Source organism: Dromiciops gliroides, chromosome 1 (assembly GCF_019393635.1).
Source record: "Dromiciops gliroides isolate mDroGli1 chromosome 1, mDroGli1.pri, whole genome shotgun sequence".
Classification (NCBI taxonomy): Eukaryota; Metazoa; Chordata; class Mammalia; order Microbiotheria; family Microbiotheriidae; genus Dromiciops; species Dromiciops gliroides.
The window spans coordinates 293,737,660-293,754,362 of NC_057861.1; positions in this window are offsets into that span (position 1 = coordinate 293,737,660).

Here is a 16,703-nt window from a genome sequence, read left to right on the forward strand (position 1 = left end):
AAGACCTAAATATAAAGGGTCATATAATTTTGTTTTGTTTTTTAAAGTAGAGGGACAACAGGACAATAGAAAGGTACCTTTCACAACTAAAAAGGGAGAATTATTAGCCAAACAACGGATAGAAATTATCATAAAATTCCAACTATATTAAACAAAAAGGATTTTATAATAACAAAATCAATGTAACTAGAATAGGAACTGGACTAGTGATAACATTGGTATAGGGAACACCTAAGAAGAAACCTCATCTACCAAGGCAAGTTGGGCCCTTCTCTTCAACCCACAGTCTTAGAGAGTTAGCTAGACTAGACCACTCAACACAGTGGTATACACTGTCAGAAGCAGTCATTGTGCCAATTGGGTTTATTTAATTGTTTTACTTTGTTAAAAGGAAGGATTCAGTTAGGGAACTTTGGGAAGGAATCAGGATAAGAATGTGGCATAAAAATAAAAGGCACATACAACATTTAAAAGCATATTTTTGAGAAAGTAGCATAACAAAAGATGTGGAAACTAGAATCATAATGTACTAGAAAGAATATTTGGAGTCAAGAAATCTTGGTTCACATCCTGGCTCAGACACTTGCTAGATGTGTGATTCTAGTTCAGAAAGTGAGGTTCAGATATTTTCTGAACCTCACTTTCTCCATCCATAAAATAAAGATAAGAATGGCGCCATTTATTTTGTTCAGTTATTATGTAGAAAGTGCAGTGTAAGCCTTGAATTACTACACAAAGGAAAGTTGTTATTAACATAAATTTGGAATTACAAAATTCACTCTGAAGACTGTTATCATGACAGTAAACTCTAGGACTTTCATATCAATTATATACCCACCACCACCTCAACTGACCCTTGCTGTAGGATAGAAACAGTAATGACATCTTATTAATACATCCATGAAAGGGACAGTGAAGAATATATGACTGGAATCAAGGAGCTGACTGTCAGGTAATCACTTTTCAAACATCCCCCTGAATGAATATTTAGCAACAAATTCTAAATGTCAGGCCACACATTAGTCCTGTATTTCCATCACATGCACTGATTGTCAAAATCTCCTAGAGTCTCTGATTGCTTATATGACTGGGAATTAAGTTTTGTGTCTCATATAAGCCTATTATTCAAGATATCAGAAACATTTAACATCGTTAACAATACAAAGCATATTAACACCTAACCACAAAAAAAACAGTTCATTCCCTTAATTGTTTAGGAATATAAAATGGAAGATTTCCAAGTGGACATACCCTAACCAAATTCTGGGCTAGAAATCAAACGTATTTGATAAATTTACAGTGGAATTTCCATGCACTAGACTCTACATTTCAAAAATTTTAAACCAGAAGAGACTAAAGAAATCATCAAATCCAATCCCATAATTTTACAGATGAGGAAACTGAGACCCATAGATGTTAAATGATTTTCCCTAGATCACACAGGGAGTATGTGGCAGAGCTGGGATTTGAACCCAAGTCCTTTAACTCTAAACCAGCATTCTTACCACTGCTGATTGATCCTCTCACAAAATCTCTGGGTTTAGAAGTGCTTCCTAATTCATCAAGTCCAAGTTTTAGTTTACCAGACAACCCCTCTACAACATTCCTCAAGTTCAAAGCAATGTCACTATAGAAAGATACCCCAACATCTCAGATGCCCAGAAGGGGAAATTTAGTGTCAGTCTCATTCTGGAAGAGTAAGATCAGAGTCATCTCTACCCATATTGTTTCTGAAGTTCCAGAAAATCAAATTTAAAAACATACTTAACATAAGGACAAAAGACACGAGAGGAGTGAACTTTTTCGAGTACTTATTCTGTACTCAGCACTGTTCTGGGTGCCTTGTCCAATATGAAAAAAATATATTTCCCAGTCTCTGCAGTCCAAGAGTTTACAATCTTTGGAGGAAAGCAAAACACAAAATTATCCTGTGTAAAAATAATGCAAGCAGGAAAAGATGTGTTCCTGGGTTTTTTTACTAAAAGTAGGTGTTTTATTAATGTTGTATTTTATTATTATTTTATTTTTTTTAAGTAATATACATTTTTATTTATAGTTTGGGGTTCCAAATTTTTTTCCTCCTTCCCTCCCTCCCCTCCACTCTCCCTGAGGTGGTAAGCAATCAGATATAGATTATACATGTATGATTATGTAAAACATCACCATATTAGTCACTTGGCATAAGAAAATTTGAATAAAAGAAAAAAATGAAAGAAAGTGAAAATAGCATGCTTCAGTCTGTATTCCATCACTATCAATTCTTTCTTTAGAGGTGGATAACATGTTTCATTGATAGTCCTTTGGGATTGTCTTGGATCATAGTATTGTTGAGAATAGTTGTCTTTCACAGTTCATCAAACAATATTGCTATCTCTGTGCACAATGTTCTCGTGGTTCTGCTCTCTTCACTATACATCAGTTCATACAAGTCTTTTCAGGTCTTTCTGAAATCATCCTGCTTGTCATTTCTTATAGCACAATAATTCTTACCACATATTTTGTCAATTATGGTTGAAACACAGACCAAATTGTATTTCCAGTCTCCAAAATCTCAGGGGGTTCTGATTTTGATATAAATAAAATATAATTCTGATCACATGGTAGTATTTTTTGCTAAAGGAGGATTTGCTCAGACAATCAGATAACTTTAAGGAGCTGAATATATACATCTATAAATGTGTGTATATATATATGTATGTATGTGAATTTATGCTTTATGTATGTATATATGTATATGGAAATATATAACATAAACAGATACATTTGACCACACACAGTGGCTGCCCTGATACTTTCTAGCTAGTAAGGATGTCGCTTTACTTGGAGTGTTTCTGAAGTGTGGAGGAAACTTTTCAGCATCTCCAGGGTGATTGAAGGCAACACAAAGTGTTAAGAATAATTTCTATTATTATCAAGGTGAGCATATTCTGTTGTTTACTTAAATGCACACACCACACCACACATAATACATACATACATACAATGATCACAAAGGATCTAAGAGTTGGAAGAAACTTTAGAGATGATTTAATCCAAAACTACTCATTTTACAGATGAGGAAACAAAAACCCAAAAAGTGGACCTGATTTGCATAAATCTCCTTGGGTAGTAAGAAGCAGAGAAAGGATTCAAACCTAAGTCCTCAGACTAAAAGTTTTGCTGTTCCCACTACACCAGACAGGGAGTTCTAAAGTCCCTTTGAGATCTAAAATTATATAATTCTATAACATAGTATTTATGATTGGAATGTATGCTTTTGATATTATACATCTTTTGTTTTGACTTCTGATCTCCAGGCTTTTGTCACACAACTAGCAAATTCAATAATAAAATAAAAACCATTCCAACAGCAAAATACAATATAATAGCAGTACATAATTTTTCCTATTTTAAAATTTTTCATTCAGTATGTTTTATTATGCACCAGATGAAGTGGGGAAGGTTTTTCCTTCCTGTACATCCCTATAGAACAGGAGCTACCTGGGAAGAATTTACACCTCTATTAGACGTTATTCTTTCACTAAATGCAACTGTGATCATGGAAACAAGAAGATGCCCCAAAGCATCCTCCTGGTTGCTTGCTAACTCCCCCATAAAATTACCAAATTTTCCTTCTGTGATGTGTCACCAGTACCAGAACGTCTCTTGTCTGTCTGAGCTTAAAGGTGATGGATCCAGTAGGTGAGTATAGACCAGACAATGCCTAGCAGATAGTCCAAAGAGGGATTTCCAAAAGATGGTGAGGTCTTATAGATGCTCCTGTTTGTGAGTGTTTATTGCCTCTGTGGGGACCAATTTTTAATTGAGGAATGCTAGCTAAGCGGCTCACCGCGATATTGGGGCAAAGAAAGAGACCTCCCTCAAAACAGAACAAGATTTATTTTAACAAGAATGAATTTAAAAACAAAACACAAACAGGATCAGTAGGATCAAGGGAAAGGAAATAAAATGGGGAAAGGGAAATTATAATACCTGAAAAAATGCCACCGCCCAGGAATCAGCTGAAAATACGCAGCAGAACGCCTGTCGCTTTCCAGCTTCCACCTAGAATGCCCAATTCTCCTCCCCCAAACCTAGAAAACTCCCCACACAGCCCCAGCCAATGGGATGGCCGCTCTAACAGTCACATGACTGCCCTCACTAGGCTTCCAATCATTATAATTTTGCCAGGCCCATGTAGACGTCGCGAGTGGTGATGACGTGAGGTGCCAGAGCCCTGGCAACAGCTAAAACCAGTGGGTGGAGCACTGTGCGGTTTGTGGAGCCCCAGGCCAGTGCATGCTGAGGCATAAAAACCTCAAATAACAATAAATTCTTTACACCTCAATCCTGAAAAAACTATAGACCCTCTAAATTGAGATCCATTATCAGTCAAAAAAGTTCAGCCTAGCCATCCAAACAAAAAACTAAGTCAGTGAAAAATTACTAGTATATAAACTGCAACATATAGTTGAATGGAAAATCCATTGAATTGTTTCATTAGCAGATATATCTTGGACAGGAAGGGAACAAGCATTTAAATAGTGCCTAATATGTTCCAGGCACTGTGCTAAGTATTTTACAAATATTATTTCATTTAATCCTCCTATGAGGTAAGTACTGTATGCACAACTCCTATTGTATAAGAGTCACAAAGGATTAGAATGTATGAGATGAGTTGCACTACATACCACTATACCATAAAATATTGAATCATGAACTTTCATTCATCCATTTATTTGATAAGCATTTATTAAGCACCTCTTTTGTACAAAGCACTGCAATTTGTATTTATTGTAGAAACAAAGGCAGAAACAAATTGGTCCCTGCCCTCAAGGAACTTATAGATAAAATATAAACACAGATAAATGAATATAAAATTTATGCAAACCATTTTGGAGAAAAGAACACTAATAATTAGGAAAAGTATCTTTAAGGAAGTGGTAGCTGAACTGAGCTTTCGAAGGTAGACAGGGATTCCAAAGAGGGAAAGAAAAGAAAAGGAGTATTCCAAGAATGGGGGAGAATTTGGCCAGAGAAAGAATATTGTATACAAAGAAGGACAAATAGCCCAATTTGGCTAGAACATATAGTTGTATGAGGGTGACCTGCATAATAAAATACATAAAGTTGTATAAAATATCAGCTATTACCTCCTGTGATCTTATGAGCTACCCATCTCTGGTTCCATTGGTAGTAATTAAAGGCAAGGACCTATTCTGAAATGCAGGTGTAGAACAATTAATCACACCAACATTTTCATCTTCCCCAGTGTCTGAATCTGGTGTTGTGACTTCACTGTTTTGGAGTCCCAAAATTTCACAGACTGCTTAAGGAATTGTCCTTGCATTTGGCCATCTGTATAGAAATTGCTTCTGCATTACATATATGTCTTCCACATCAATTTTCATGGGCAATTCATTGATATGCTTAAGTATTTCATTAAAACCATAATGCTTTTCTATGATTTGCTGCTTTTCAGATTCCAGAATAGCACAACAAAGAAGAAGATGGAAATTCTGACAGGGCAATTCAGTCCACATTACCTCCCATAATCAAAGGATATCTAGAAAGCTAAATTCCCTTTTGAATCTAATTAGAAGGCAGCAGAAGCAAAAATAAAGGTATCCTGAGTCTTGAGATTCTAAGTAACTGCAAAATCTGTGATATAATTAATCTTATTCTGCAGATGAGGAACCTGAGGGTCAGAATGTGGAAGTGACTTACCCAAAGTCCCATGGCTGGTGTGATAAGTCCAGGTCTTGAGCTCAGGTCCTCTGCTATGCTTGTTCACCTTATAGAATAATGTGGTGTAGAATCTAGACAATTTAAAGGTTCATTACCTTCAGGAGTTCTCCCCAGCCCTAGTCAGACTTAATACATCTGGTGTGTCTTAATACATCTCTGGTGTCACATTTTAGGGAATACATAGGTATACTGAAGGGCATACAGAAGAAGGCAGCAGTGTAGTGAGGGGCTGCAAGACTATGCCATACAAAGGGAGGTTGAAGTAATTAGGGATGTTTAACCTAAAGAAGAGACTTGGGAAGGATGAGATTAGCTCCTTTCAAGTAAGAGCAGACATTTATTTATATAGTGCTTTAAAAGTTTACACAGTGCTTTCTCACACCTATTATTATTATACCCACTTCACAGATCAGGAAACTGAGGCTGAGGAAGATCAAGCAACTATTCCAGGTCATATAAATGAGTGAGATTTGAGTTTGAGTCTTCCTGACTTGGCACTCCATCTTTCCTGGTGGAGAGAGGGATTAGACTAACCTACTTATTCTCAAAGGGCAGAACTAGGAGCAATGGGTAGAAGTTATAGAGTGGAATGGGTTCCTCTGGAACACTAGTGGGTTTCCCCTCCCTACAGGCAAGAGTGTGCTAGAGGCAGCTCTAACCAGCTTGTGAGGATGATTGTTAAACTTTCTCTCTTATTATTATTAAATTTTCAATGTGAGCATTTACACCTTAAAAATTAGCTACAAACCAGGGCTTAATTTATTGGGTTTTTTGATTGCCTAGACTTAAGAAAGTATAAATAATACAGATTAAACTTTAAAATGTGTGTGTATGTATACATTTTTGTCCCGGGAGAATCAGGTTGCTAAACATTTACTGGCAGACACCGTTCTATCACCCTAACAATACTGTTTGAGTTCTGGAGGAATGCTATGGAAGGTTCACAGAAAGAAGTCATCATCACTTAAAGCCTAGTGAGTGGAAGCTAAAAATAATAACAATGACTGGCATATAAAGTTTGCGAAGTGCTTTACATCCATAAATTCATTTCAACCTGACAACACTTCTGCCTACAGGTCCTCAAGTAAATCTTTGATGACCACATGTCCATAAAATATTGAATCAAGCCAGTATAAATTCTTGTTCAGATGTCGAACTAGATAAATACTAAGGTCCCTTCCAATTCTGAGATTCCCTAAGTATTTAGTAGAAATCAAAAAGTGATACAATAAACTAAGAACTGACAATCAAAAAACATTAACCACCTACTAACTGTCAGGCACTGTGCTAAGGACTGGGGACACAAAGAAAAGCAAAGAACAGTCCAGCTCTCAAGGAGCTCAGATTCTAATGAGGGAGACAACCTACAAACACTTATGTACAAACAAGCTATATACAAGATAAATAGGAAATAATAAATAGAGGGAATTCACTAGGATTGAGGAAGATCAAGAAAGGCTTCCTCTAGAAGGTGAGATTTTAATAAAGTCTTAAAAGAAGCCAGGAAAGCCAACTCACCTCTAAGTGACTTATTCATATGGAATAATTTTGTTAAGGTTTCAAAGGAGGAAAAATACAAAGAGGAAAATGCTAGGATGGATTTTTATTTCCCTGTAAATTCAAAATTAATGGCTTTAATTTTCTGGAAAGACCCCAAAATGAGAATGAGGCAGGTTAAGCAGGAAGAGGCTACATTTGTTTCTGAGATGTTTCCCTATCTTATAATTATTTTCCACTCATTTGTTTTACAAGTTGAGCCTTTGAAAACACGTTAGGTAAGACTCACCTAATAGTTCTGTGGAATTCTCTATTCAACTGGATTGTTAAAGGCAACATGGTATAGTAGAAGGAGAGGGGTCTGGAATAAGAGGATCAAGATTCAAGTCTCAGATCTACTACTTTCTGGTAGTATGACCTTGTGGAAGTCTTTAAATATCTCTGGGCCTCAGTTTCTTCACCCATAAAATGGAGGTTGTACTAGATGTCCTGCAAGATTCTTTCTTACTCTTAAGACAACAATACTAGGTATAACTATAGTATGAAAAGGGCCAGAAGATAGCCCCAAATCCACTGTATATGCCTTCAATATCACTGAAATCTCTTTAGATAATAAGTATTTCTATAGCAACAAGCACTATGGTATCTAGAATAGGCACTAAAAACTGAGACTCCTCAAGATTCTCTTTCACTTTCTTCTTGAAATAAACATGTTTTCTGTTTTTACTTCTTGGCCTAATACTTAGATTCTCTTCTCTTTCATTCTCAGTCTGCATTGGAAAGATCAGAATTTAAATGTCAACTTGACAGTTTCCATTTTACGCAACCCATATATTAAGAAGAGGAGGGATGGAAGAAGAAGGCGTCTGTATGTATCTGGGGAAGAATGAGCCTGATTTCATACAGTTCTGTTTCAAATGAACTTTGAGGTATTCAGGACCTTCTGTGTAGTCACTATAGTCCACCAGGGGGCATCCTATGCTTATATGTGTCTCAAACATTTCCTTACAGATAACATTTGTTAGGTGCTAAGACTCCTGCTTGATGACTCCAGGATGGAATAAACAGAGGCATAAAATGCTATTCATTGACTTTACATAACTAATAAAGCACATAATCCTTTAAGTTAACAAATAGCATGGTACTGTAACTGGATTAAGACCCTGAAAGGGAAAGAAGGGGAAAAAAACCCAAAGCTTCATATTCATAATACTATAATTATCCTTACCTAACAGAGAGCAAACTTCCACTTCCTTATCATTTATAATTTTCATCACCCAGATGTAGTTCTCAGCAGGTATTAATAGTTAGTGAGGAGGAGTTTTCCGGTTTCCATTCTTTGCTAAGATTCATGCTGCTCAACACTTCCATCTAACTCATCTTTAATATTTAACAGAGCCTAGTTTAGCCTCAGACTTAGATTAGAAGCAATTATCATTTTCAATTGACATGATGAGAAAATCAGGGCAGAGTACAGTGGTGAAGACTTGGATTTTTCCAGCAATGGTTCTTCTGGTCAGTGACAGAATTGGAAATGTCCAAAACTATTTGATCCCCTGTACTTCCCCACACATGTTACCAGGCCGATAGTCTGACTGAGTATTGCAGATTTACTATCTCTTGGCACTAATCTATGACCATGTGCTCTTAGGGACTTGTACTTTGAGGTAGCTAACAATTTGGTTCACATCAGAGCTGATCAAGTCATGTAAAATATGGCTTGCTCCTAACAATCATTGATTTGTCATGAAGAAGATTATTTGTGCAGTAATCACAAGATTTGGAAGTGAAAAAAGACCTTGCTAGTTATGTAATCCAACTCATACTGGAAAAATTATTCCATCTGCCATATAGCTAATAAGGGGTTGTCCCACCTCAGTAAGAGGGAGCTTGGTATCTTCTGGGGTAAGCCATACCACTTAGGGCTCAAATCAAGTCAATAAGCATTTATTAAGTGCCCACAGTTAGGAAGTCTTTCCCGTCCTCTTGCATAAATTTACAACTTCCAGGCCTAGTTCTGTCCTCTGGAACCAAATTGAACAAGTTGAATGACTGTTCCAGGTAACAGCCTTTCAAATATTTGAAGAAAGTTAATATGTCCCTCAGAAATCTTCTCTTCTCTGGACTAGCCTTCCCTAACATCCACAGATGCTTGCTGGAACTAAGCTTAATTCTTTATCTTTGTTACAAGAAAAGAACAAGGTAGAGGAGAAGGAGGATATCAGGAAAAGTCTGTGATATAAAAACAAAAGGCAACAAAAAAGTTTAAAAATTCAATTCAATAAACATTTATAAGCACCTACTGCATACAAGCGAGTACTGTACCAGGGACCAGGAATACAAAGGAAGCCTTAACATAATGGAGCTCAGAGTGTGGGGCTGGGAGTTATGAAGACCTATGTTCAAACCCAAACTGACCCCAAAGGCAAGTCCCTTATAATTTCTGAATTTCAGTTTCCTCCTCTGTAAAAGAGGGGTAATAATATTTGTTCTACTTACCTGTTCATTTATCTGCTTTTTAGCAATGTATTTATAATCGTTCCAGGAATCAAAGTTAAATTCATTGGCCTATAATTTGCACCTTCCAATCTTTACCCTTTTTTTGAAAATCATTAATTCTACCCTTTTCCAATACCACAGCAATTCTCATATTCTTCATAAACTTTCAAAAATCATTGACCCTGGCTCAGCAATCATAGCTTCCAGCTATTAACACACATTGTAGAGCTATTGTGGGCAGCTAAGCAGTGCAATGGATAGAGTGCTGGGCCTGAAGTCAGGAAGATGAATCTTTCTAAGTTCAAATCTGGCCTCAGATATTTTCTAGCTGTGTGACCCCGAACAAGTCATTTAACCCTGTTTGCCTCAATTCCTCATCTATCAAATGAGCTGGAGAAAGAAATGGCAAACTGTTCCAGTATCTTTGCCAAGAAAACACCAAATGGGGTCACAAAGAGTCAGATACAGCTGAATAACAGCAGCAAAGTAGGGCTATTGACTAATCTGTCTATATACTGAAGAACAGAGGTCTGTAACCACAATTCCAGAGGACTCATGATGAAACATGCTACCCATCTCCTGACAGAGAGGCAGCTGATAGAGTCCGAATTGAAATGTATATATTTTTATACATGATTGATGCAGGAATTTGCTTTGCTTAGTTATACATCTTTGTTACAAGGGCTTTGGTTTTCTTTCTTTTTCAATAGCGGGGAAAGGATAGATTTTGATTAATCAAAAAAGATCAAATTTAATTTTTAAAAATGAACAGAGGTCTAGAGCTTCAGAAATTCTTGTGTTCATATTTAATATGACTGAGATTTGGGAAGAGTGGGATAAGAGTTGGGAACATAGTGGAAAATCATGTTACTTTTCATAAAACTTACCTGAACTCATTCCCTACAGGCAGTTAGCCTGACTAAGGTATTTGTTAAACAGCTGCTGTGTGCTCAGGACTCTGATAAGCACAGTGTGGGAGACACAAAAGCCCAACAAAGTTCCTCCCCTAAAGGACTCTAGTTTCCTTAGGGAGACTAAACAAAGCCAGGAAATGATTAGTGAATAACACAAAGCAATGTATGATTAAATGTTACTTTGTATGGTATCCAATACATACATTATAGGAGTTCAGAGAAGAGTTAGAGGACTAGAATACACAGGAATGGTTTCATAAAGGAGGTAAGATTGAACTATATGTTGGCTCCTCTTTAAAATTAGGGAAAAACCAAGAGAACATATAAAGTAACGACAATGTTGTTTGAAGAAAAATTGTGAAACAACTGTTATTTTGAGTATTATAAGTACTCAAATCAATTGCATGGGGCGGGCAGCTAGGTGGCGCAGTGGATAAAGCATCAGTCTTGGATTCAGAAGGACTTGAGTTCAAATTGGGTCTCAGACACTTGACACTTACTAGCTGTGTGACCAACTCCCCCCAAAAAAAATTGTGAAGGAGGTTGCTACATCCACCTCCACATAAATGATAAATAGAAGCATGCATAGCATGGTTTTGTGTGTGTGTGTGTGTGTCTGTGAGTGAGAGAGAGAGAAATGGTAGCCTTCTCTAGTGCAACATGGGGTAGGAGGTAGAAAAAAAATAAAACTGAAAAGTGCATAGCAGAAAACAAAAAAAATCAAAAGAAAGTACAGAAGAGCAGGGTCTTTTTGAAAACTGTGTGGTATTTATTACATGATTTTTCAAAAAAAAGTGAACTACGAAATGGAGATTCATGGATTCATATCGAATCATTTTGTGTTGTACTATGTACATGAAAATTTGTTTTGTCTTTTTGCATTTAAGTTCAAAATGAATTTTTAAAAACTTAAAAATAAAAAAATAAAGTCAGAGAGAAAAATAAATTTGATGTGGTGAAAAATAGAATCATTCAGGTTGGAGCAGAAATTACATGATTAAAAAGCCCCATTTGAGAAAAGTTAGTTGATGTCAACAAGTCAACAGGCCTACTGCACCAAGCACTATGCTGAGACAAAGAAAGGGAAAAAATAGTCCCTCTTATCAAGCAGATCACTGTCTATGGGGGAAATAATATGCAAACAACTTCTAGATATACCTAGAAACATATCTTCTAGATATATCTATATCCAAAACTGGAAGAAAAAGCAGAAGAAATAGGAGTGGTATAAAAAATATACACAGAAGAGTATAATGTTAGGAATTGCAAAGGAGATGGTCAACAGTGTCAGATACAACAGAATGGTCTAGGAAACTGAGAATGGAATAAATACTGCCGAATTTATCATTTAGGGCATTAGCTGGTGACCTCCAAGAGAACAGTTTGAATAAAAGTATTGAAGATGTAAAGAAGATTGTAAGAAATTAAGAAGAAAATGGGTGTTGAGAAAAAGGAAGCTAGAACACCAGGACCCACTGACAATCCAAGTAGAAAGACCATCTAACACAATGTAAAAAAAATACCCTAACCCCTAAAATGGAGGGGATGTATACAGAGAACTTGAGCCGATGGCAGAGAAAAGAGACTCCTCCACTCCCTAAAGGTTAAAAAGAGGGAAAGGTAACAGACCTGACTCTAAGAGAATGGGACCAGAGTTAACTGTATTACAAAAGCTAAGACAATCCTTGTTCTTAAGGAGTTTAAATCCTGATGCAGGAGACAACAAAGAGAGTGGAATGGTAGCAGGAGAAGGCAGTGGTGATTTGGGAGGTCACAAAGATGGTCAGTGAAACAACAGTGAAGTCAACTTGCATTCCCTTTTCAGAAAGATCAGTAGTGCTAATTTGATTGCAGAGTTCTCAGAACAAGAGAGAAAAAGCAGAATAGAGGGAGAATTTTCAAGGGCAGCAATGTGAAAAATAGTCCTGCAAAGGTAAAAAGTAGGCCACAGGATCCCAGAGAATGCCCAGTATCCTGGGTCTCCCAGGCCTGGTCTCTGAAGGTGAAAGATTGAAAGTAGAATTATAACTAGTACTAGATCTTGGAGGGGAAAAAAACACTTTATTTCAGAAAAGTCGCAGCAATGACTGGGCAAAAATTGAAGGCTAGCTGACCATGATAGAATATAAAAAGCCAGCCTAACCCATAAAGTCAGTTAGGGAGTTAGGAGAACTGGCTTCTATTTCTGTCTATCACAAACTCTGTGTGACCTTGAGAAAGTAATCTCACTCTTCCAAGTCTCAGTTTCTCCATCTTTAAAAAGGATACCTTGCTTCCCTCAAATTAATGTGGTCGGATTAATTAGGTCATGCATGCAAAGCCCTTGAGGTTCTTGGCCAGAATCACTTCTAGGGATCTGATAATCCTACCCTCTTAGAAGTTCCTTTTATGAAACCATTATAGAAATGAATTACAGTGTGGCCTTTACACTCCCTCTCCACCCTATTCACCTCAAAGTGAGAATAAGGCCAGTTAAGGGTGCCTACAAAGCTAAAAATACACTGAAACCACACCTGCTGAGAGCTAGCCTGTCAGGAGCTATGTATCAGGAAAACATGATCTCTTTAGTAGCCACTATTTCTGTGAAAGACTATGTCCTAGTTAAAGGGGATATGCTCTAAATTTTAAAATATATAGATCTTTGGTTGGGTATGTATATGTATACACGCAAACAAAGACTACAGGTATGTATATAGGTATTGAAAGCTCCTCATAATTATCTTTTGGAAATGTTGCACTTTTATTCTTTTGAAAAAATGATATTTTAATAGCTACAAAATTTCCTCATTGGTTAGTGAAAACATTAAACCAAACTGCCATCCGTCCACCATCATTTATGTTTGTGTTTGAATTTTCTGTCTCCCCAACAAACATTTGTTGAACAGCTTTTATTGCAAAACATTGGATTCGATCTTAAATAAAACATAGCCCCCACACCCAATGAGCATACAATCTAGTAATTTTTTTCTATTCATAAAATCATGAACTATTAAAACTGGATAGGAGCTTAGAGGGCACACAGTTCGGCCTCCTGATCAATGGATCTTCTTGTACACCTACAACATGCCTGTTCATGTTTTCAGACAGCTCTTATTTAAAAGTGTGTAGTCTGAATTTTATTTAAAGATTTTTTTAAAAGCGAATTGATTGGAGCAATTTTTTTCCTATCCCTTCACAGTATCTCAGCACATGGAGAGTGACTATATCCTTGTTATTATCTTTATGCAGGGGCTCTTTCACAGCCAAAATGTTTCTTAATCATTTTTTACTTTATTTTATTTTCAATTTATGGAATAAAACAATCATTTCTATAATATAGTATCATAAAAAATATATTGATTGCACATGGGACTGGAAATCTATTATGTGGGGCAGCCAGGTGGTGCAGTGGATAGAGTACCGACCCTGGATTCAGGAGGACCTGAGTTCAGATCCAGCCTCAGACACTTGACACTTACTAGCTGTGTGACCCTGGGCAAGTCATTTAACCCCAATTGCCTCACAAAAAAAAAAAAAGAAAGAAAGAAATCTGTTATGTACAACTGTTATATACATATAAAAAAATGATCGTGTAAGTTTCTTTTTTTTTCTTCCCTCCCACTCCCCCAGATATGAATACCATTAGACACAAATAGATGTGTTTATGTACATTTGTGTGTATAGATATATACACACACATATGTATATGTGCATGTGTGTATGCATGCATGTGTATATGTATATAAAATTATTCTATACATCTATTTATCAGTTCTTTCTCTGGTTGCAGATAGTGTCTTTCTTCGTATGTTCTTTATTCTTCATTTGGGTATTTATAGTAGTTGGAATGACATTCACTCAAAGTTGTTCTCAAAACAATATCATTGTTACTATATACAATCTTCTCTTGGTTCTGTTCATTTCACTCTTCATTTTTTCATGGAAGTCTTTCAATTTTTTTCTAAGATCATTGAGCTCATCATTTCTTATATCACAGTAGTATTTCATCACAATCACATACTGCAACTTGTTCAGCCATTTACCATTTGATGGGCATCCCCTCAATTTCCAATTCCTTGCTACCACAAAAAGAGCTACTAGATATATTTTTGTAAATGTGGGGTCCTATTCCCTTTTTTATTATCTTTTTGGGATACTGACCTAGTAGTGGTATTGCTGGGTCAAAGGTTATAGGCAGTTTAAGAACTCTTTGGGCATAATTCCAGATTTCTCTCCAAAATGGTTGAAAAAGTTCACAATTCCACCAACAATGAATAAGTATTACAGTCTTTCCACATCCCCTCCAATATTTGTCGCTATCTCCTTCAAATAGTTTTCACCAATCTGATAGGTATAAAATGATAGCTAAAGGTTGTTTTAGTTTGCATTTTTCTAATCAATAATGATTTAGAGCATTTTGTGACTATAAATTGTTTTGATTTTTTTCATTGTTAAACTGCCTGTTAAAATCCTTGGACCATTTATCAATTGGGAAATCACTTGTATTCTTGGAGAGTTGACAAAATTTTTTATATATTTCAGATATGAGACCTTTATCTGAGAAATTTTCTATAAAAATGTTTCCACAATTTTCTGTTTTCCTTCTGATCTTAGCTATATTTGTGTTATTTGTACAAAAACTATTTAACGTAATCAAAATTATCCATTTTATACCTAACTTTGCTCTCTATCTCTTGTTTATTCACAAATTATTTGCCTATTCATAAGTCTAATAAATAGTATGTTCCATGTTCTTCTAATTTTCTTGTAATATCACTCTATATTTCTAGGTCATGTATTCATTTTTACCTTATCTTGGTTTATCCCAAGTTTCTGCCATACTGCTTTCCAGTTTTTCCAATAAATTTTCCCAACAATTACCAAATAATGAATTCTTATCCCAGAATCTTAACTCTTTACACTTTTCAAATATAAGATTATTATATTTATTTGCTGCTGTAAATTGTATGTCTACTCTTTTTCATTGATCTATCTTTCTATTTCTTAGCTAGGACCAAATAGTTTTGATAATTACTGCCTTATAATATAAAGATCTGGTACTGCTAAGCCTCCTTCCTTTACATTTTTTATTTGATATTCTTAACTTTTTGTTCTTCCAAATTAATTTTGATATTGTTTTCTAATTCAGTAAAATAATTTTGGTACTTGAATTTAATTGAATGTCTAAATTAGTTTAGGTTAAAATGTAATTTTTATTATATTTAGTGCTCAGGCAGAGCACTAAAAACTAGTGGGATCAAGAAGGATATTGTATATAAGGTGTCTTTTAAAAAACAATTACAAAACACTTTTCACAAATAAAGTCATATTTAAATACCTAGAAACATATCAAGTACTCATGAGTAGACTAAACCATTAAACTAAAAATGACAATTCTACCTAAATTAATGTACTTAATTAGTGCCATACTAATTGAACTACTAAAAAATTATTTTATAGAGCTAAAAAAGTTACAACAAAATTCATGTAGAAGAACAAAATGTCAAGAATATCAAGGGAATTAATGGGGAAAATTTTGAAGGAAGCATAGCAGGAACCCTAGTAGATCTCAAACTGTACTATAAAGCATTAATCATCAAAACCACCTGGTACTGGCTAAGAAAAAAAGTAGTAGATCAGTAGAATAGATTAGGTATTCAATACAGAGTAGTAAATGATCATAGTAACTAGTTTTTGATAAACTCAATGACCCAAGCTTTTAGGACAAAAACTCATTATTTGACAAAAAATGCTGGGGAAACTGGAAAATGATATGGCAGAAACTGGGTATAAATCGACATCTTATACTTTATACCAAGGTAAGGTCAAAATTGGCACATGATTTAAACATAAAGTTTGATACCATAAGTAAATTAGGGGAGCATGCAATAGTTAACCTGTCAGATCTCTGGATAAGGGAAGAATTAATGACCAAACAAGAGATAGAGAGCATTATGAGACATAAAATGGAAAAATTTGATTATATTAAATTGTATAAGTTTTACACAAACAAAACCAGTGCAACCAAGATTAGAAGGAAAGCAAAAAGGTGAGAAACAATTTTAACAACAAGTGTCTCTGATAATA